This window comes from Papio anubis, chromosome 15 (assembly GCF_008728515.1).
Source record: "Papio anubis isolate 15944 chromosome 15, Panubis1.0, whole genome shotgun sequence".
In the NCBI taxonomy this organism is placed as follows: Eukaryota; Metazoa; Chordata; class Mammalia; order Primates; family Cercopithecidae; genus Papio; species Papio anubis.
In genome coordinates, this window is record NC_044990.1 from 57209527 (window position 1) to 57231493 (window position 21967).

General features: G+C 37.9%; 1 long non-coding RNA gene across 4 annotated transcripts in view; it reads left to right on the forward strand.

The window, feature by feature from the left end:
- LOC103879337 overlaps positions 1-21967 on the forward strand; it is a 44705-nt gene that overhangs the window by 20415 nt on the left and 2323 nt on the right. For all 4 annotated transcript variants that reach the window (XR_002518431.2, XR_004178755.1, XR_004178756.1 and 1 more), the window contains exon 6: positions 10454-10531. This is a non-coding gene — a long non-coding RNA (uncharacterized LOC103879337). The remainder of the gene's footprint in view (positions 1-10453; positions 10532-21967) is intronic.

The window sequence follows — 21967 nt, forward strand, 5'->3', positions numbered from 1 at the left end:
GTGTGATTTAGTTAATACCCTTACTACCCTCCCCGAAGTAGGCTTATTATTTCTATTTAATTGATGAGAAATAGAGACTTAGAGGAGTAAAACGACCTGTCTGAAGTCATATGGTTTTAAGGAACAACTGAGACTCCCACCTGTGTTTGTGTGACTCCACCTCTCTCAGGCTTTTTTCCATGACTGGACTGGAGGAGGGATTGCTGCTCTCTTGGACAAAATTGTATCCAACTTCAAATAAATAAAGCCTCACCTTTAGTGAGACTTGAAATCAGAAGATGAGAGAACGGTTTATGACCTGAGCATGAAAGTATGTATTTTCCAAAGCCCAAAGGTAGGAAAGGGTTGACACAGGCAATGTTCAGCAGCAGTGATTCTGTGGCTAACATATTCTTCTATTTTCATCATTGCTGCTGGCCCTGATGGATGTGATACTTCTGTAGGATCTCTTTTAAATGTCTGAAAGGTTAAATAGGAAGTATGTAGTCTACCGGCTAGTTTGTCAAAGTGCCTGGCTGTAGGAGTCAGGCTTGTGGAGCACATTCATCTTTTTACTCTCTCATACTGGTATGTGTGATGTCCAAAGTACACGTAATCATCCAGTCAAAAATGCTTATTGCCTGTATTACCTAAGCACTCTGAAAAAAGTAAAAAGCTCCTCAGTGGTATTTAAGTAGTCCCGCTTTTATCCTTAAAAGAATATATATTACCCGCTGGTTTCTAGATTTCTTGTGGTGATTGAGGAGCACTGCACTTTTAGGAGCCACTTCTCAGGTTAGAATCACAAGGATGTTGTGAGGTAATGTCTGGAAAGCACTTTGAGCTCCTTTGAGAAAGGTGCTACATCAATACCATGTATTATTATTTATTATCAGCCTAAGAGAAAAGCACGGGCAGGAGATGCCTTTTTGTTCCCTTCCCTGGATACAACAGTGCTGTGGCTTACATAGATTTCAGCCGGGGGATGTTCCAGCATTTGCAGTCTTTGACTGGAAAAACGCAAGCTGCTCAGGAACACTCTAGGGACAGAAGTTCAGTTTAGTGCTACAGATGAAGAAGGACAGACTCTGAGGTTGTGCAGGCCAATCACACTCTTTCTTAATAAGCAGAAACTGTTTCTCCTGTTGGGAAATTTAATTCCCAGAGTGTGTGTGGGATGGGGGAAGGGATGGGTTTTGCATATCTGGCAATTCTGAAGCACTCTCTGAAAAGAAAAAAATCAAAGTGCTCAGTACAGTATCCTGTGAGCTGGGTTATGTTGCTTCCCACCCACTCTATTTGTAAAATGAATATGCTCCGTGAGTTGAATAGCTTGAGCTCACATAGTCTCCTCAGTGCCCTAAAATAAAAATAAATCTCATCCTTCTGGCTGCAACAAAATTCAAGTCAATTTTAAAGTTCCAGGTCAGATGCCATTATTTCCTCTTTAAACTTTAAAAAATAGTTGTTACGGATTGAATTTTGTTCTCCCATAATTTACATATTGAAGTTCTAACACCTAGTACCACAGAGAGTTACTGTATTTGGAGGAAGGGGTTTTAAAGAGGTAATTAAGGTTAAATGAGGTCCTTGAGGGTGGACCCTGATTCAATGTGGCTGAGGTTCTTAGGAGAAGAGGAGATTAGATCCCAGACACACAGAGGGAAGATCATGTGAAGACAGAGAAGACAGCCATCTGCAAGCCAAGCAGAGATCTCAGAAGAAATGGGTCCTGATGACGTGTAACTCTCAAACTTCTAGTTTCCAGAATTGTGAGAAAATAAATTTCTGTTGTTTAAAGCCACCCAGTCTGTGGTACCTTGTTGTGGCAGCCCTAGCAAACTAATACAATAGCCAAAAAGTAGTCAGTATAAAACATCGTGTACTCCAAATTTTGCCACTCAAAGTGTGGTCGCCAGGCCAACAGTTTTGGTGCCACCTTGGACCTGGAAAACACCTTTGGAATGATCTGCCTTTTAACAAGCTCCACAGGTGATCTGTATGCATATACAGGGCTTTTGTTTGGGTTTTTTGTTTTGTTTTGTTTTTTGTGGATTTTTTTGAGACAGAGTTTTGCTCTGTGACCCCTGCTAGAGTGCAGTGGTGCAATCTCGGCTCACTACAACCTCCACTTCCTGGGTTCCAGCTATCCTCCCAACTCAGTCTCTCGAGTAGCTAGGACTACAAGCTCTTGCCAACACCCCTGGGTAATTATTGTATTTTCAGTAGAGATGGGGTTCTGCCATGTTGCCCAGGCTGGTCCTCAAATCCCGGCTCAAGTGACTCACCTGTCTTGGCTTCCCAAAGTGTTGGGATTACAGGCATGAGCCACCATACCCAACCCATATAAAGGTTTGAGGAGAGCTATCTTTGAATGATTCAGCTTGCCTTAATGGGCAACAAACCACTCCAAAACAAAGTGTTTAAATTAGCAACAATGTGTTATTTCTCAAGATTCTGTGAGTTGCCTAGGTAGTCACTCTTCCAGTTTCATTGGGGCTCTCTCATGTAGTTACATTTGTGCAACCTTTGCTAAGCAACTTTATCTCACAAGACTTTTATAACATGTTTTTTTCATTACATGTGTTGGTATGGCTACCTTATATTTATGACTAATGGCACTAAATAGTGCCATTATTAACTGTATGTTGTTCAGGGAAGGGCAGGGCCAACGGATTGAATGGTATGGAGAGGACTTGCTGGACCTGAATCCACGACCACTGCTTTGCCATACCAGTGTCCTTGGTAGCCTTGCATTATGATATTGGTAGAGGCATTTAATAACTGCATTTATGGTGGGAATAAGAAATTTTATTTTTAAGTAAGTGCGTTTTTTAGAAAGGGAAGTCAGTGCAAAGACCATTACTAAGTAAATTATGTTCTAGGCTGTATGAGACTATAGCAAAAAGCATGAAGCTAGTATGTAAACTATCAAAGTTTGCAAAACACTCTCTTAGTTCACAATTTGCAAATTTTGTAAAAGGTCAAAGGCCCACCTACTACTTTCGATATATGTGGGGGTCTTTGAGAAGATGATAGGAAAATAAAAAGATGTGAGGTCATTAAGATATTTCTTCTTCCTTCAACCCCAGAACAGGATGGAAGTGAGAAAGTATCTCCCTACTTCCCTTCTTAGCTGTATTTCTTCTCACCCATTATTATCATTATTATTTTATTTTTTAGTTTTTTGAGATGGAGTCTCGCTCTGTTGCCCAGGCTGGAACACAGTGGCGGGATCTCGGCTCACTGCATGCTCTGCCTCCCAGGTTCATGCCATTCTCCTGCCTCAACCTCCCGAGTAGCTGGGACTACAGGCACCCACCACCATGCCCGGCTAATTTTTTTTGTATTTTTAGTAGAGACAGGGTTTCACCGTGTTAGCCAGGATGGTCTCAATCTCCTGACCTTGTGATCCACCCTCTTCGGCCTCCCAAAGTGCTAGGATTACAGGCATAAGCCACCGCGCCCGGCCTCACCCATGATTATTATGGTAATATCAGCGCCTGACATTTATGTGGTATTTTATGGTTTGAAAAACTCTCACACACGCTTGATGTCATTTGATCTGTAAAGTATTTGATCTGTATGGCCTTTTAACCTATATAGAAAGTAAGCAGAGTGATTGCTTGTCTTTGAAGGGAAAGAAGGTCTGGGTATTGTTGGAATCATTCTCTCATAGGGGCAGAACTTCCCCTATATGCATAGTTTTCTATAAAGCTGATCCTATTTGTTGGAGGCCAACAGTGCCTTTGGTCTTCTGGGAATCACTGGGTAAAGCACAGTCAACATTAACCGCATGTTTTCCAGGGAAGGGCAGGGCCAATGGATTGAATAGTATGGAGGGCTGGCTGGACCTGAATCCAAGACCGCTGCTTTGGCAAATCAGTGTCCTTGGTAACCTTGCATCATGATACCGGTAAAGCCATTTAATAATTGGCAACATTGGCACAAAGTAGTGTGCCATCTACAGCATTCCTGTTCTTCAATTTCTACTTCAAATTGTCATTTCTTTCTCAGGTCCTTTGATGTGGAATTTCTTTCCCTCTTTACTTGCAATTCATAGAAATTTTAAGGTTTTTCTACTGTATTTGTCTTAAATGACTTTGTTTGGAGTTGTTTATGTTTGTAACAACTTCCAGTGCAAAAAGTGGGTCCTTAAGAGCAGAAACAAAGTCTTACCAATGTTAATGGTGACCGCAGCCTCCAGTACCATGCTTTGTATATAGCAGGTGCTGAAGGAAGCTTATGGGCTTGAGATTAAAACATAAGACACAAAGTATTACCAAAAAGAGAAAAGATTCTGATAGTATGTTGTTTTGCATCAATATTCTTTTGAGACTTTTGTATTTTGTAAATTGTAGCCTAAGTATAAATTTTTCATGGTCCAGTTCACCTTTTTAAAAAAACTTTCTGTCATCCTTTCTAGATGTGAGATTTAGGTTCATTTAGGAGCTGTGGCAGAATCAAATGCTGCTATCCTGGGATCTTTGAGCAGACTTTTATCTTTAATTTTAAAATATGTAATCCCTATTTCTCCACTGAATTTTGAAAATTAAGGGCACACATTTTGTGAAACATTCCTACTTTTCTTTTGTTGCATGTACATTAATGATTATTTATACACATGTGTTAAAATTATCTCAGATAATGTCACTTGAATAAGATTTTTATAGGTAGAACTAATATAGCAATTTAATAATTTACATCAGCATTAAGATTGACTTAACATTCAAAATAAAAGCTATTTAAGCAGGCACAGAATTTAGCGGTAGCTTTTTATGTTTTTACGTAACCTATAATTAAAATTATTAATGGTAGAAATCTTTCAGAAACTCTACAGAATAACAACTTGAATTCTCATGAACACTTGGTTACTGTCTCTAATATTGAGGATTGTACTGGCTCATTTCATCCCAGGTCCTAAATTTACTAAGGAATAGTGTCACACCTTTATTTAAAGGCTACACAGTTTTCTGATCATGTGCTAACCCCTGAGCATATTTTGTTTGTTTGTGTAATTACTCCTCTTAGCTGTGAGAATTTGGAAGTGCAAGTACAGGAACAACATCTGTATACCATATTGTATTTGTTCCATATTTTCATTTAAAAAACCCACACACATTCTGCAGTAAGATGATGACAAGCTAGAAATAGTCCCTAATATAACCTTTTCCAGCTTCCCATGAAAATACTTGCAAACAGCACAACATCTTTTAGAAAACAGAGGCTCTTGGAAAATTCCAAAATGTCTCGTGGGGTATTGAAATGTATAGACAGGAAGAGTTAGTGAAGAAAATAACCATTGATTGATGCTTCAAAAAGCGAGGGAAAGAAGGTCAAAATGCATGTATTGTAAAATTAAAAGTATATTAAAGAGAATGAAAAGGTTCGAATGCTCCTGAAAATTAAAGCAAATACTAAACCACGTGAGAGAGTGTGAAGTGTGAAGGGGTTTAGCATCTGTGATTTGGAGGCACTGGTTTGAAGAATCCAGTTGTAGCCTACACATGCATTTGTACCTGAACAGCATGGCTCTCTGGCATGCAGGATGGAGGACGTGTTGACTCATCAGTCAGCCTCTTGGATGAAAGAGTAGGGGCAGGTAACTGGACATCTATCACCTATGTTTAGGACACATCTTTTGCATTGGCCAACACAGAAACAGCCTTTATTTTGTGTATACCGTTACTTACAGACTCCAATCATTCTGAGTTGGATGGTAAACAGATGCATACTGAAATTCTAGAACATATTTTGTTATTAAAGATCAAGCCCAGACACACATACACAGACACAGACACACACACACACACACGCACCCATATATATATATATATATATATGGATGTGCGCATGTGCCCTTGGTAACATTTTAGAGAATTTGGAAACTATAATTTGTAAGGTTGTATAGGCCAAATTTTCTCACCATAATAAATGAGAAATTCTATTTTAAAAAATTTAGATAGAAATGTTCAGGCCCTTAAAAGCTAAAAAATACCGTCCTAAAACTTGGTTAACAGAAACCAACCATGCAGTTGTCGATTAATTTAAACAGACAAATATGAGAATATTATACATCAAAATGTATGGCATATTTAAAGATACGCTAAGAAGCATATTAACTATTAGAAGATAAAAAATGTAAGTCATTTAATCGTTAAATTCAATACTTAGAAGAAAGCAAAGAAAACCCCAGAAAGCAAGCAAAAAGATAAAAATGATAAAACTGAGACAGGAGCAATACCAGGTAGTCGCAGGAGAACAGAAAATTCCTGAAGGCAGTTTCACATGACTGGCAAAAGGGAACTGTTGGAATAGCTGCAGAACCTAGGGGTTGATAAGACCTGAAAAATCCGGGTGTGGGCCAAATTCGCTAAGACTGACTGGACCCAACATGTTACTGGAGTTGACTTAGGTTTCACCTAGGACCTCATTAGATGCTCATGAACATACTAAATCACACACACACACCAGTGCCATGACAGTACTGGGAACACACATACTTGATGCAAAAATGGGCAGCACCACAGTTCCAAGAATCCTCCACCTATTTCCAGGAATTTTTATGAATATTTTATCCCTTGGTTAAAGAAACCCATAAAGGTAGCAGCCCCAAACCCCTTTGTGTGACTCTCTTGAGTACACTCATACTCTCCTTTCTTGAATGTGTACTTTTCATTTTGCAATAAATCTCCACACTTTCACCATTTTCCAACTTGTCCTTGAATTTCTTCTTGCAAGATAGTGTCAACAGCCTGGACTCTGGCCAGGGTCAGAGGTCCCACCAACATTTGGAGACCTCCCTTAGCCCACCGGCATCAAAACTAATTGTAGAAACTGGTAAATTAGAAAGTAAAATGTGTGATTAGGAAGTAAATCTGGCTGGGCGCGGTGGCTCACTCCTGTAATCCCAGCACTTTGGGACGCTGAGGTGGACGGATCACAAGGTCAGGAGTTCGAGACCAGTCTGGCCAACATGGTGAAACCCGGTCTCTACTAAAGATACAAGAAATTAGCTGGGAGTGGTGGAGTGTGTCTGTAATCCCAGCTGCTCGGGAGGCTGCGGCAGGAGAACTACTTGAACCTGGGAGGTGGAGGCTGCAGTGAGCCAAGATAATGTCATTGCACTCCAGCCTGGGTGACAAGGTGAGACTCTGTCTCAAAGAAAAGAATAAAACAAAAAGTGAATCTAAGAACTGCTTTAATTTTTAGGAAATTCAGCAAGATAAATGTTTAACAAAGCTAATTCATAATTAGATAAAATACATAAAATTAGAAATAAAAGTTATAAAAACTGCTTATATTAGCATATTATGTACAATTTTATATTAATAATTTGAGTCTAAATGAAATATATGATTATTTGGGGGGAAAACTATATATGCTCAAAATTAACCTAACAATTGAAAACCTGCATAAATTTTTTAAATAATAAAAACCCAAGGTATTTGTACAATCAATAATTTTAAAAATATCTGCAAAACTTACTGAGAAAAAAGTTACAAAGCAAAAGTGACATGCACTTGGGCAGACACAAGCACAGCTTCACTCATCTCTGAAGCAAGGTGGACATGGGTCCTCCGTCAACTGTCAGCCAAAGTCCTTAGGAGACTTTGATAAGCAGAGCCCCCTACTGACCCACACTAAACATATAACGCGAATGAGAAATAAACGTCTGTTTTGTTAAGTCACTGACATCTTGAAGTTTTTTATTACTACCTATTTTGTCTGATATTGACACTAATATAAAAATATATTCAACAATGTAGAATAAATAACCAGAAAACAGCTCCATTATCTAAAACAACATAATATGCAATAAAGAGAGGCTGGGTGCAGTGGCTCACACTTGTAATCTTAGCACTTTGGAAAGTCAAGGTGGAAGGATCACATGAGCCTAGGAAGTTGAGACCAGTCTGGGTAACACAGTGAGACCCTATCTCTACTAAAGATTAAAAACATTAGCTGGGCATGGTGGCACATGCCTGTAGTCCTATTTACTTGGGAGGCTAAGGTAGGAGGATCTGTTAAGAAAAGTAGGTCAAGGCTGCAGTGACCTATTATTGTGCCATTGCACTCTAGTCTGGGAGACAGAGAGAGACCCTGTCTCAAAAAACATACAGCAATCCAACAAAAGTAAATAAATAAATGAGGCATCATAGATAAGTGGGAAGGCACAGAGATAACTTGTTATATGGAAAACTAGAGATTTTGATTCTTACATTATACCATAGAAGAAAATTAATTTCACACAAATTAGAGATAAATTTGCATGAAAAGTCAAGATATAAAAGTAAAAGGCATCATGAGGGTGAATACTGAAACTCTGAAGAGGGCTGTAGGCTTTTGAGGGGATTTAAAAAAATTTGGAACTGGAAAAAAAGCTAACTCCAAAGAAAGTTGCATAAAATTTAAACTAATAAATATTAAATTAAATATTAAGAAACCAAAACCTAGTCAACTGCCACTCAAGTCTTACATACAGTAATTATATGAGTTCCATTCACAAAGATAAAATCAAGCAATGTCTTCTTAGCAAAACTCATAATTTAGCTTATAAGATCTTATGATCAACATTGAATTCATCTTGGAGAAGCCCAAAGCAACATTGGCCAGACTTAGAGCTTGGGTTTTCAACTTGGCTCTTCTGCTTATCAGAGATGTGAGCTCTGATAGTCACGTAACTTCTTGAAGACAGCTTCTTTTTCTGTGAAGGCATTGAATCAGGTGATCTTTAAGGTCTCTTCCAATTGTCAAATACTGTGATAATGTAGTTATCCGTATCAATCAAAATATTTTAAAATATTGTTAAACAGAGATATAAAATAACATAAAGATTGTTTAAGATTGGCTTAAAAGAAAAAGCATATATTTATAAAAGCATAGCCTTTTGGCCAGAACCACCATCTTTCAGTAAATCGCCAAAATGATAAACAAAAGGGAAAGAGGAGAGGCACCTGATATATGTTCTCTAGACCATCTAGAAAACATGGAGTTGTTTCTTTGGCCATGTACATATGAATCTATAAGAAAAGTGATATTGTAGATATCAAGGGAATGGGTACTGTTCAAAAAGGAATGCCCACATGTGTTATCATGGCAAACCTGGGAGAGTCTACAATGTTACCCAGCATGCTGTTGGCATTGTTGTAAAGAAACTAGTTAAGGGCAAGATTCTTGCCAAGAGAATTAATGTGCGTATTGAGCACACGAAGCTCTCTAAGAGCTGAGATAGTTTCCTGAAGCGCGTGAAGGAAAACGATCTGAAAAAGGAAGAAGCCAAAGAGAAAAGTACCTGGGTTCAACTGAAGCCCCAGCCTGCTCCATCCAGAGAAATGCATTTTGTGAGAACCCATGGGGAGGAGCCTGAGCTGCTGGAACCTCTTCTCTGTGAATTTATGGCATGATAGGTGTTAAAAAAAAAAAAAAAAAAAAAAAAGGCCTGTGGACTGTAAAAAAGAAAAAAAAAAAAGCATGTATTAAATAAGTTAGTCTTATTTTCCTCTTGGAATTTGACAATTTGATGCATGTGTATACTTAGATGAGATACAAAGAAGACATGTGAGTCTTTTACTGAAGCAAAACTCCAGAATTCCACAGTCATAAATTCAGTCTTATGACCTGGTGACCTACTTTTGATGCACAGATTTTTTGCGAATTACCCAGTAAGCAAGTCAACACACAAAGTAAAAGGATAACATATCATGACAAGTACTTAGGTCATTTATTTTGATATGCAAGGTTTGATTTTAATTATTTATACAATTTCATAGTGCAGGACTAAGTGTCTTGTGGTCTTTTTCTAAAAACTAATGAAGGTGTGTAAAGATGAGCTCTCACTAGAGCGCTTTTCTGTGAAATTCTTACAGAAACATTTATTTAGTGAAACTTGCCAAATTTAGATTAAATTACATCAAAATCAGTGCGATTTGGACAAACTAAATGTGTTTTTAACTTACAAAGTAATAGAAAGTAGATATGTGCTTAAGAATCGGAAATGAAGTCACCAAGTAATAGTTCTGATTTTTGCCCATTCAACCACTACTGCCCCTTTTCAAGTCCAGCAGTCAGACTGGACTGGGGGATGAGATCCTAGGCTTTCTTTTCACATTCAAGAGAAAGAATAGCTTTTTGCCAAAGGCTATGAAATAGTAGATGATGTCAACTTCTGTCACTGATGGGAACATGATTGTCTAAACATTTATGAAGAAGATACTCTGTGCTAAGCACCGTACCAGATTCTAGGAATATAAAGGTGAACACAACCCAGTTCTTACACTCAGGGAGCCTGAAGTCTATTGTAGAGATAAACACATGTATTAGTAAGGATGAAAACACTATTCCCTGTAATATACAAACACCCAAAGTTCATATGACTCAACATAATGTAAGTTTACTTCTTACTTGTGAGTGGCCTCCTATGTTGTCATTCAGAGACTTGAGATTTTCCCATTGTTGGCTTGCTTTCTCCTAGATCTGTGGGGTCTTCTGCCGGATCTTTGCATCCAATTAGAAGAGAGAGTGTGGAGAACTGCACCAGAGGAGTTTATGGGTAAGGACAGGGAGTGATATACATCCCTTCTGCGCACCTTCCATTGCCCAGAACTTAGTCACAAAGTCATACATAACTGCCGTGGAAGCTGGAGACTGGGGAACATGGGCCAATTTTGTACGCAGGAGGTGGGAGAAACGTGTTGGTTTGCTGTACTATGTGAAGAAAATGGATCACAATTGTGCTCATTATTATAACAGAGATGGAAAGCATTGTGCGGTGGAGGTCAAAGGAAGGAAGAAATGACCTCAGCTGGGATAAGCTCACACCGGATAGAAATTAGTTAAGGGCACCTATCAAGTTGCAATTGCAGTCATAGACTCAATAAATCCTTGTAGAATAAATAGAATTTAAAGTATTCCTAAATCAGGTTAAATGAAACCTTGAGAATTTTATAATAGAAATCTATAGTGTTCATTATGAAATTTTTAAGGAGGTAATTGTTGATTTTTACACTGTTGTAAGATACAAAGGATTTCTTGTACACTCTAACCAGTTTCATCTAATGGTAATATTTTGTAAAACTATGGTAGAATATCACAACCAGAGTACTGACATTGATGAAACCCACCATTGACATGGTCCCCATTTGAATAATTCAAATTATTCATATTTTCCTAATTTTACTTGTACTCATTTGTGTGTATGTGTGTATTTCTATCAATGTTATCAATTGGGCACTCCCCACCACATGATACAGAACAGGACCTCTCCCCCTCTGCTAACTTCCAGCAACCCCTCTTCTTTCCTCTATTTCTAAAATGCTGTCATTTAAAAAATGCTATATAAGTAGAATCATACAATTGTAACCTTTAGTGGTTGGCTTTTTTTACTCAATATGATTTTCTGCATAGTCAACCAAGTCCTCGTGTTTATCAACAGTCCACTCCTTTTTATTGCATGATATATTAATTCCACCGTATGAATACATCACAGTTTGTTTAACCATTTGACATTTGAAAGACATCTGGACTGATTCCACATTCTGACTACTGCAAGTACACTGCTATGAACATTCATATACAGGTTTTTGCAGGAATATAAATTTCCATTTCTCTGGTATAAATGTCTAAGACAGAGTGAAATTTGCTGGGTTGTATCATATGAAAATCACATATTTAATCTTATAAAACACTACCAAATTGTTTTCCAAAGCTGCTGTACTATTTTACATTTTCATCAGCAATGTAGAGAGATCCAGTTCATCTGCATCCTAACCAGCATTCTATGTTGTCATTATTTTTTATTTTAGTCATTCTTAATAGGTGTGGTTTTAATTTGCGCTTCTCTGATGGCTAATAAAGGTGAACATCTTTATCAGTGCTTATTTTCCATCTGCATATCATAACCATATTGTTTTTTATTTTAAAGGAGTTTAGAGGTTTTCCAGTTCTTACAAATAATTTCCCCTTCTTTTTATTTTAATTTTTTAAAATTGCAGACAATTCCTATTCATCTTTGTACACCCCATCTGAACGTCCTGTTTTCTTTGAAGCCATCTTCAACTGTCGAGCCTAGTTAATTAAACCTTTGTCTGGCTTCTACAGGCAAAATGAATCTCTGGCTTTTCTCGGTTCCAGTTTGTTTTTCTTTCTATTGTAGCGGTTATCAAAGCATATTTTCAGGAGGATGATTACCTGTCTGTGCTTCCCACTAACCTGTGTCCTGAGGGAAGCGACTGTCTTACATATTTTTGTCTCCTCAGCACCTAGTGTGATATCTTGTGCACTTAAATCCTTAATAAACATTTTCAATGACTTTGGGTACTTTATGTTCTGCCTCTTTCCCCAAAGGATTTGAGGGTCTACTTTTTTGGCAGGCACCATGCCGGACACTTTCACAAATGCTATGTCATTTAATTTTCAGAACCACCATGAGGTATAAGGATTATCTCTCTATTTTGCAGCTAATGAAGCATAAACTCAGAGGTTTAAGTAATTTGAAAGTTAAGACATCAGTAAACAGGGGAGCTAACTCTTGGCTGTGGATACTTTTGTTGCTATGCCATAATTGCACGGAGGGGGCGCAACAGAGCTGTGTTCGCTCCCCTGCACTATGGCGCCCCCGCCCCGATTTCACGCACTGTCTGCTCTAGCGCTGGTTCGTGCATCCTACTGACAGTCTGTGACTCTCTGGCCCACCACCTCAGAATGGGCATTGGCCATTGCTACATTGCCCTTCCCTGACCTACCTTTCCCAGAACACTTTCTTCCCCACTAGCTCCAAGGCTTAAGACTTCTATTAACTTCACTAAACAACTCTGCCAATGTCATCATGGCTCTCCATTTTCTGTGGTGACGCCTGTGCCTTTAGCCTTTGAGTTTTTCCTTCCAATTTCACCTCTAACCTCCCCATGGCATCTTCCTAGTTTCATACCACTTATTTCTCAATGGAATTAGATTCCAGTTAATTGGATGTTTTTGAGGGCCTATTGTGGAAAACCCGCAATAGGATGTATGAGGAAGACAAAGATGAAGGCAGTGTCTTTTACTCTCAGAAAATTACCATCTAAGGCAAGTACAAAAAATAAAACCCCTATTCTTACTATATATGGCACTTAAAGTGCAGGCACTCTTTCTTTAGTTAATTCTGCTCTCAAATGCCCCAAATTTATAAAAACGAAAAGCCAAAGTGGACAGGGCTCTGGTACTAACCTGAAACCTGTCCCATCACCGAGACAAGACTGTGTTCCACCATGCTCCATTTAATGATGCTAACCTCACTTTTTTCCCGTAATACTGTTTGAATACTGAGAGTTTAGTGATTTTTTTCATGTGAAGGGAGCACTGATGAAAAACAGACTCCAGATAGAAGGAATTACTATTATTTATGTATCAATTTAATAAAAAACATCTTGTACAAAGTTTATAGTATACTATGACTAAAAGATAAACTCTAGAACATTATACCTTGAAACAACCTAATAAAAGCAACAAAATATTAACATTTCTTTTTTTACTTTTTCTGGGAACAAATTGGTATTAATAACACCTCATCAATTCTATGATGAACAGTTTTACCTCTGAAATTGAGACCTGTCTTAGAGGTAATGACACTGCATAGTTTAATTGGCACCATTTTTTCCTTCTCAGTGTTACAAAAATGGTGCATCTTGCAATAGATGGTGTCTTGGATTCTATGATATACAGTATCTGTTTGTCAGGTCCTAAAGGAAAAGAGAACTAACCCCATCCTATTTGATCTTATAGCTCTAGTGGGGGAGACAGATGTGTAAGGAGATAAATTATTAGGTAAAGGGACAAATGCAGACAAGTGTGGCTGTGCAAATATCAAGAGAAGTAATGAGGTGTCCGATTCAAATCCATTCCTTTCTTCTTTCTTGTCGGCAGCAGGTACTCTCAGAGGGGAGGAGGTGGGTGGAAATGTCTTTTACAAGCTGAGGGAGACTGCAAACACCTGCAAAGATGTTTAGTCATCTGTCCTTGCTGGGTGCCCTGCTCCAATTTTTAAATTTTTATTTATGTATTTATTTATTTTTAACCAGAGGCCAAATGGATTCTCAAAACCATGGCTGGCAGAATCAAATTTCATTTGGGTGTTTCCCCTACCTCTTAGGCTACAGTCTACTCATGGAAAGAGCTTCTCTCCAGCCCCAGGGGCACAAATCCTGATTAGGGAAGGCAATCAAAGTCAGCCATCCAGTTTCCTTTCCAATGACTGGTGGAGGCCTGAGCATGTGACTTCATCTTGGCCAATGGCATATGGAGAGCAGTCTATGGGATAATTTCCAAAAAATGTTTCCTCGGTGATAAAAAGATGCTCAGAAAGAAACATTCTTTTTTCTTTCAAAAAACTTGCTTTGAACCATTATACCCTTCATCCATATAACCAAAGCCACTTGTACCCCAAAAGCTATTGAAATACAAAATAGGTAAAAATATATTTCTTATATATATATGCTAGTGACTCTGTTAGCTACATTTTGTTTTACATCTATGATCATAAGTGAAAATGGTTTTACAATTTTATTTTTATATTATCATTATCTAATTTGAGAATTTAAAATTCTAGTCTCATTTTAAAAAAGCCCAAGTGGTGAGGATTGCGGAGGGGAAGACTGGTGAGTGTGTATCCTTGATCTTAGATGTTACTGAGCTCCCGGGTTAACCTACCTGAAAGCCCAACTTCTTCTTATGTGAGACTGTATGTTTTCCTCATTGTTAGGACCTTTCAAGTGGATATTTTCTTCATTGCAACCTAAAATATTTTAAGATTGTGGCTAACACTGCCTAGGGGTATTGGGAAAACACTATTCAAAATAGGTAAAATTCAAATCGGCTCTTGTAAAATAAATGAAGACAAGCCATGGGGAGAGGAAAGAGTACTTGCAAAGGCAAGAGAACAGTGCTTGCAAACGTAAGGTGTGATTGACTAGGCTATGTTGGTGTAACAATAAGAAATTTCATTTTGCCATAGAATAGAGATAAGGCCAGGAGATGCCAGAGAAGGCTTTTTTTGTATCATGTTGTGGAGTTTACTTTTTTTTTTTTTTTTTCCTGTTGGCAACATGGAATCAGTGGAGCTTTAAAATAGGTGGACGCCTTTAAAAGATTTATGTATTAGTCATCAAACTCTGGTGGCAGAGTGACACCTGGAGTGAGTAGAAGCTGATGGCAAAAAGATTAGGGGAGATCAGACTCTTTTAAGGTGTTTGTTTTTGTAAATGAAAAAACCTCTTCACATATCTTCCCATAAACTTAAGCAAAAAAAAAAAAAAAAGTCCTATGTCATTGAAAATGTGGAGATAGAACTTGCTACAGAGCTGACTGGATTCAGCTGCTCCTACGGTGTTGTCAGGATTTTGCCTGTCTCTCTCTTGCTCCTTGCATTTTCTGGTTTGCTTCTCTCTGGGTTGGCTTCATGCATAGCCAGTTCCCTGACTGCATTAATTTTCCATCATTGTCAGAAAATCATCCCAGAAAAAAAGAACACCTATTTCTCAAGAGCTCCAGCGAAAGCCCTGCGATGCATTTTGTTGGCTTGCCTTGGGCTCCATATCATCATCCTCAAATGAATTACAATGGCCAGAGAATTGGCGCATTCTAATTGTTCAAGCCTAGTCATATATCCACACCTGGACTCAGGGGGAAGAATCACTGAATGACAGATTGAGAAAGGGAGTGATTCCCCCGAAGGGAAGAGAAATGTAGAGATACAGAGCAGACTTAACTAGTAGTTATGCTCCATGAAGAGAATATAGTCCATGCCAAAAAAAAAAAAAAAAAAAAAATGATCTGCACAAAGGCATGGAACTAGGAATTGAGAAAATAGGCTGACCTTCAATGTGGCAGATGATACTATTTGTTGTTAGTTTTACAGTTGAGGAAACTGAGGCTTAAATAAGAAAAAAGAATTTGCCAGTAGTCCCATAGCTTGTTATTTTATTTTTTATTTTTTAAATTAAATTTAATTCTTCTTTTGATATGGAGTCTCACTCTGTCTCTCAGCCTGGGGTGCAATGGCACGATCTTAGCTCACTGAAACCTCTGCCTCCCAGGTTCAAGTGATTCTCCTGCCTCAGCCTCCTGCAGAGCTTGGATTATAGGTATCAGCCACCACACCTGGCTAATTTTTGTATTTTTAGTAGAGACAGCGTTTCACCATATTGGTCAGGCTGGTCTCCAACTCCTGCCCTCAAGTGATCCGCCTGCCTCAGCCTCCCAAAGTGCTTGGATTACAGGCGTGAGCCACCGGCGCCTAGCCAGTCCCATAGCTTGTAAATGGCAAATCTAGGATCCAAACCAGGTCTGTGTGACTCCAAAGCCCATGGTTCTAACCCTTAGGCAACAAGGCCTCCTAATGAACAGCTGAAGAAGGGGAATGGGAGTGGAAACCAATTTACTGGTATGCTCACTCCAGCTGCCTAAATGGGAAAGGAATAAAAAGGAAATCATGTGCTGTCTCTGTTACCCGACTTCATCCTCAGTAAGACTGAGGGAAGTTGGAGAAGAAAGGTGTACAGGGAGGTCCTACCCTGAACCGAAGTTCTTCAGCCTCAGCCCCATTGACATATTAGGCCAGACAACTCCTTGTTGGAGTTGGGGAAGGATGTCCTGTGCATTGTAGGATGTTTAGCAACATCCCTGGCTTCTACCTGCTAGATGTTTGTAGCACCTTCTTCCTTTGTGACAACCAGAAGTATTTCCAGAATTCTCATATGTCTCCTGAGGAGCAAATTCTGCACCCCCTAACTGTATATCCTTCCTTGCCCCTACCTCCACTGGAAAAAAACAAAAACAAAAACCTCCACCTTAGATAGAGGCTGAGGCCTGCCAGGCTACCCTGAGCTGTGCTGTCCTCTGCCTTAATGGAGGCCCTGCCCCACTGTGAGCTCCAGTATTTTCAGTGTGCCTACTCTCTCCCCAGAGGGGACTCAGACCACACCATCCTTCTCCACCCTGCAGACAAGGTAGATTGCATCTATTTGCTCTTGGCCTTTGGAACTGTATGATTTCTGGGAATGTTTTTGGGTAAGAAATTCATAGTTCCCAGGGTCCTGATATTTTCTGTTTCTCAATGACAAAGACCACATAAAGAAGAAAGACCACATAGACAGTAGGTCAAAAGCAAAGGCAGATTAGCCATCATTAGTTAATTCAACTGAGTATTGCCACTTAGATTGGCTGCACTATACTGGAGGCCACAGAGTGAGAAGGGAACAACCTAATTTCACCATTTACAAGAATTGTGACCCAGGGCAACTTAACTTCCCTATGCCTCAGTTTTCTACAACATGAAACAGATAAGATGCCCATGCCTCTGAAGTCATGATTTTATGGAGCAATAGTGCTGAGCAATTACAAATTTGACTATCTTCAAAAGGCCAGATAGTCGATATTTGCTATTTTACATATAGAGGAGCGTAAGAACTGTGCTTCCAAATGAAACAGCTTCTAAAGATGACCACTGATATGATTTGGCTGTACCTCATCCAAAATCTCATCTTGAATTGTAACAATCCCCACGTGTCAAGGGAGGGACCAGGTGGAGATAATTGAATCATGGGGGCAGTTCACCCCATACTGTTTTCATGATAGTAAGCGAGGTCTCACGAGATCTGATGGTTTTATAAGGGGCTTTTCCCCGCTTTCGTTCTGCACTTCTTGTTGCCACGATGTGAAGGGTGTATTTGCTTCCCCTTCTGCCATAATTGTAAGTTTCCTGAGGCCTCCCCAGCCCTTCAGAACCGTGAGTCAATTAAATCTTTTTCCTTTATAAATTACCCTGTGTCAAGTATTTCATCATAGCAAGATGCAAACAGACTTAATACAACCACCATCAAAAAAAAAAAAAAGAAAAAAAGAAAAAAGAAAAGAAAAAAAGGAAGAGAAGACAGAAGTAAAGCATTTAAATATGCTTCTGAAAAAAATCACTTCTGTGGAGTATTTGTTAACCTATGTGGGTTAAATAAGATATTTTTCTATTTAGTTTCTGATCTTTTCAAGTCCTAAAAGAGGCTAATTTTCAAGTTTTGATATTATCTTACATAAGAAAAGTTAATATGGAAAGACAATCTATTACTTTTATTATTATTTTATTATGGAGAACTTGGGCCTCTGAATCTCCAACTAGAGAAGGAAGAGACCTCTCAAATTCAGATGTAAAACAAAAGCTGGTGACTTTCTGAAATAGAAAAGGAGAGAGAAAGGGGTAAAAACTTGAATGCTTTTGTCCTTATGTCTAAACTGGTAACATAAATAATGTTTTCTTCTAAAATATTTTTTAAGTGTTAATGCTCTCACAAAATTTTAAATTTTAAACTACTTTGATATCAAGTAACAGACTAAGATACTAAGACACTTGAGTGAAATTCACTAATCTGTTTTTGCCAAAGAGTAGACCGGCTCTCTTTCCGTATGGACCACAGGGCTCCAACTCTCTAGTATCCCCTGGCTATTTTTTCACTTGGACTTCAATAATTACCCCTCTACTGATTTAGTACAGCTTTCTTAACTCCTTGTAAATCTCAGTGTCTTTGCCCTCTTTGCGTCCTCTTTTTATTCTGGTTAGAGATTGTGTGTTTTGCAATTAGACTACGTTTATTTGGTATCGCCAGGAAGTGAGTTCTTACTAATAAGAAAATTTCAGAAACACTATGACTTTTTAAAAATATACTATTGATAAAAATCTTTGCAAACTATATAATTCATTTTCATGCCTTAGTTAACAATGAATTGACCAAATGTGAATTTTGCTTAAAAAGCAGTCTGGTGGAAATATACATGATATCCTAGAAACTGAGGTTTATAGGATTAATTGACTTTTTAAGTATTTATTTCAACAAAGATTTATTGAGAAATCATTATATTTTATACACTCTCCTGTGTCAGTATTGTATTCTTCCTGATTGCCATGATATTGAAATTACACAAAATCTAATATGTAAGAGTCAAGCGTTATACAGTTTTCCTATTTTACTTTTTTTAATTTACAGAAAACAAGAGATAAAAATCACAAAATGCAGTCAAAATGCACTAAAATTTGACATATTTATATATGTATTCAAGCAAGTTTTTTTTTTTTTTTTTTTTTTTTTGGTTCCAGCAACTTTCACCTTTCTGTGAGATCAAACAGAAATGCAAAACAGAAGAAAGCAGAAAATGTAACAGTCTGATAAAATAATTGTAGCAAAGACCTAGAATATCACTCTAATGAGATGAAAGGACCAATACCCTGCTTTTATAAGAATAGACAACAGTTGATTGAATTTAAACACAGATGAGACTATGCTTATACTTCACATCCTTCAGTTCTAGGAGGAAGCAAACAGCAGCGGTTACAGATTATGATAATAAGACTAGTGATTAGTATGACTGCCAGGGAGGCTGAGCAGCACAAAAGCCCACTGATAGACTGCAGCAAGAATTAACTGAAGTACAACTATCAGTTCCACTGATAAAGGCTCTATTTTAACGTGAACTTTGAGAAATTACAAAGAGCAACTGAAAAATCTTCAAAAGTTATTATAAAGTCCAATTAAAGAAAAATTGGTTGTTGATCACGGAAATGGCAAGGGCACTGCATATACCAAAGGCTTAGTGAAAAGAGCAGTGTGTGGAACAGAAAGTAATTCTATATGATTAGGGGAACAGTATGGTTAAAAGATGTGGCTAAGAGAATTCAACAAAAGTCAAATCAAAAGGGCCTCTAAGCAATCTTACAGGTGGGTAATGAGAGCCACTAATGGCCCAAGTAAAGGAATGACATGATCACATTTGTGATTGAAGAGATGATGGGCAGTAGTGTGAGAGCGAAAGGGAGAGGGTGAACCTAGAGGCAGGAGACATTTTTAGAGAAAACAACTCAGGCAATAGGTGCTGGTGGGTTGCATGAAAATGGAGAGAAGAGGACAGGTTGCAGAGACACTTAGGAGGCCAAAGCATTACAACTTGATGGCTGATTGAATGTTGTATTTAGATGATATGTCATAAACAATGCCTTAGTGTTTTCCTTGGGTAACCAGGTAAATGGTGAGACCATTCCCAGAGATGGGACAGCAAAAGAGCAGGTTTGGGGAAGAAAAAGATAATGAATAATTTGAGACAATTAATTGGGGAACATCCACGTGAAAATGCCCAGGAACTATACACAAGTGTTTGAAGCTCACTGGGGAAGAGAGTTAGGCTGATGGTAAATATGCAAAAGCTATAGAATTGAAAACACTTTAGTGCAGGCTACATTCCATTATACATATTTTTCTTTCTAATTTAACTGCTCTTAAGAAACTGCACAGAAAGCACTTACAATTCCATCTTCTGTCCCTGAAATTCAGTTGGGTCTGCATTAACTTGAAATATTGATCAGCATATTTGATTTGCAATATCTACTTCCTATTTGGAACTTTAAAAAGCAGATAGGAATGTAAAAAATGTGTGGAACTTGTGGAAATTGACATCTAAGGCTTAAATTTCACTGTAATTTAATAGTGTTTTAACTGGGAATCAGTCTGTATGGTGTTTATAGTTTGCATGTCATGGAAGAGTTATTTTTAGGGACTTAAAACTTCTCAAAATTGTCTTCTTTCATTGAGAAATAGATTGCTGGTGGCTACATCCTGTATAACTGAGGTCACAAAGAAATAATTTGATGAAATTAATAAAGAAACTTGATGTTCTCTAGGCAATTGTATGCTGCCAATGTGCTAAATCTTTGTTAACTTATTAAATTATTGTTTTATGAATCTTTTGCAAGACTATATCCAAATTGAATGTTTTGCCAATATCAATCCCCCACTGGTTGTTCTAACAAAGAATTGTCTTTCAGGGACAGGTCTTTTTCCTTGGGGAAGTAAATAGAGCCAGTGATTTACTGATAAATCCACCCAGTATATACATCATTTCTGTCCCATATATCAATGTCACTGGCAACAGCTTGCTTTACTAAGTGATTCTGCGGTATCTTCTCAAAGACTATTTTGTTTAGTAATCCGATCAAAGTGCCAACATGAATACTTTTTAGCATTGTATGAATTGTTTTTATCTTTAATAGCACAATTGGTTCTGAGACACCTATATGAAATGATTTCTACTGAAATTTTAAGTAGACCATATTGGTCTAATTCTTTAAAAAATGTTAGTTTGTGTATCACCCATGTGTATTTGAGCATGGATTATTTGCTACACACTATATTTAAAACTGAAATGTTATTCTTGTTTCCAATTAGGAGAATTTTCCCATTTGCAGCTCTTCTAAGCTGCCCAGTTTTCAATTTCAGGTTTATTATCTAAACATTTTGGGAGACTAGACAGCCTCCTTGTTTCATGCTATTAAATGGCATTAAACATTCTCTCCAAACCTTGAAAATGGATTGTGAAACTAATGAGTGATAGCTTTGTGAAAATTTACATGGGGGTGAACAGAAAACCATAAAGGAAAAGGGCTTCTTTGATGATGACTGACAGATAGTGACAGAGCTTTCCATCTTGGTTTTAAAAAGGAGGTTTTACTGAGTGGGTAGTTCAGTTTAACATCTTTGTAAGTTGATCCTGGAAAGGACTTTAGGAAGACAATCAGAAGGACACAGATTTTTTTTTTTTTTTGAAATGAAACATTAAGACAAAGAAAAGTTTTTAAAAATGGTACTTAAAAAACATGCTATTGATTTTCTTCTTGTGTTTGGGATGCAGGCATTTTAGCATGTTCCATTTCAAACTGGCTCTGTGAAAGTGTGTTGTGCTATGTACATAATCTTCAGTAAGATTCTACTTGCAGCATATTTTTCTTCAAAGGCTTTGCATTTCTGCATAAAAAGCTTATTAATTATTTGTAGCTGCTTGTCATCGTGTTCTGATAATAGAAGTCTGGTCAAGGATAATAATTACCACTTCACCTTTTTGGATCATATATATCCACTATTCCTAGTGCAATATTACCCAAAGCATCTCTTCTCTCCCTGTACACAGGACCAAAAGTGCA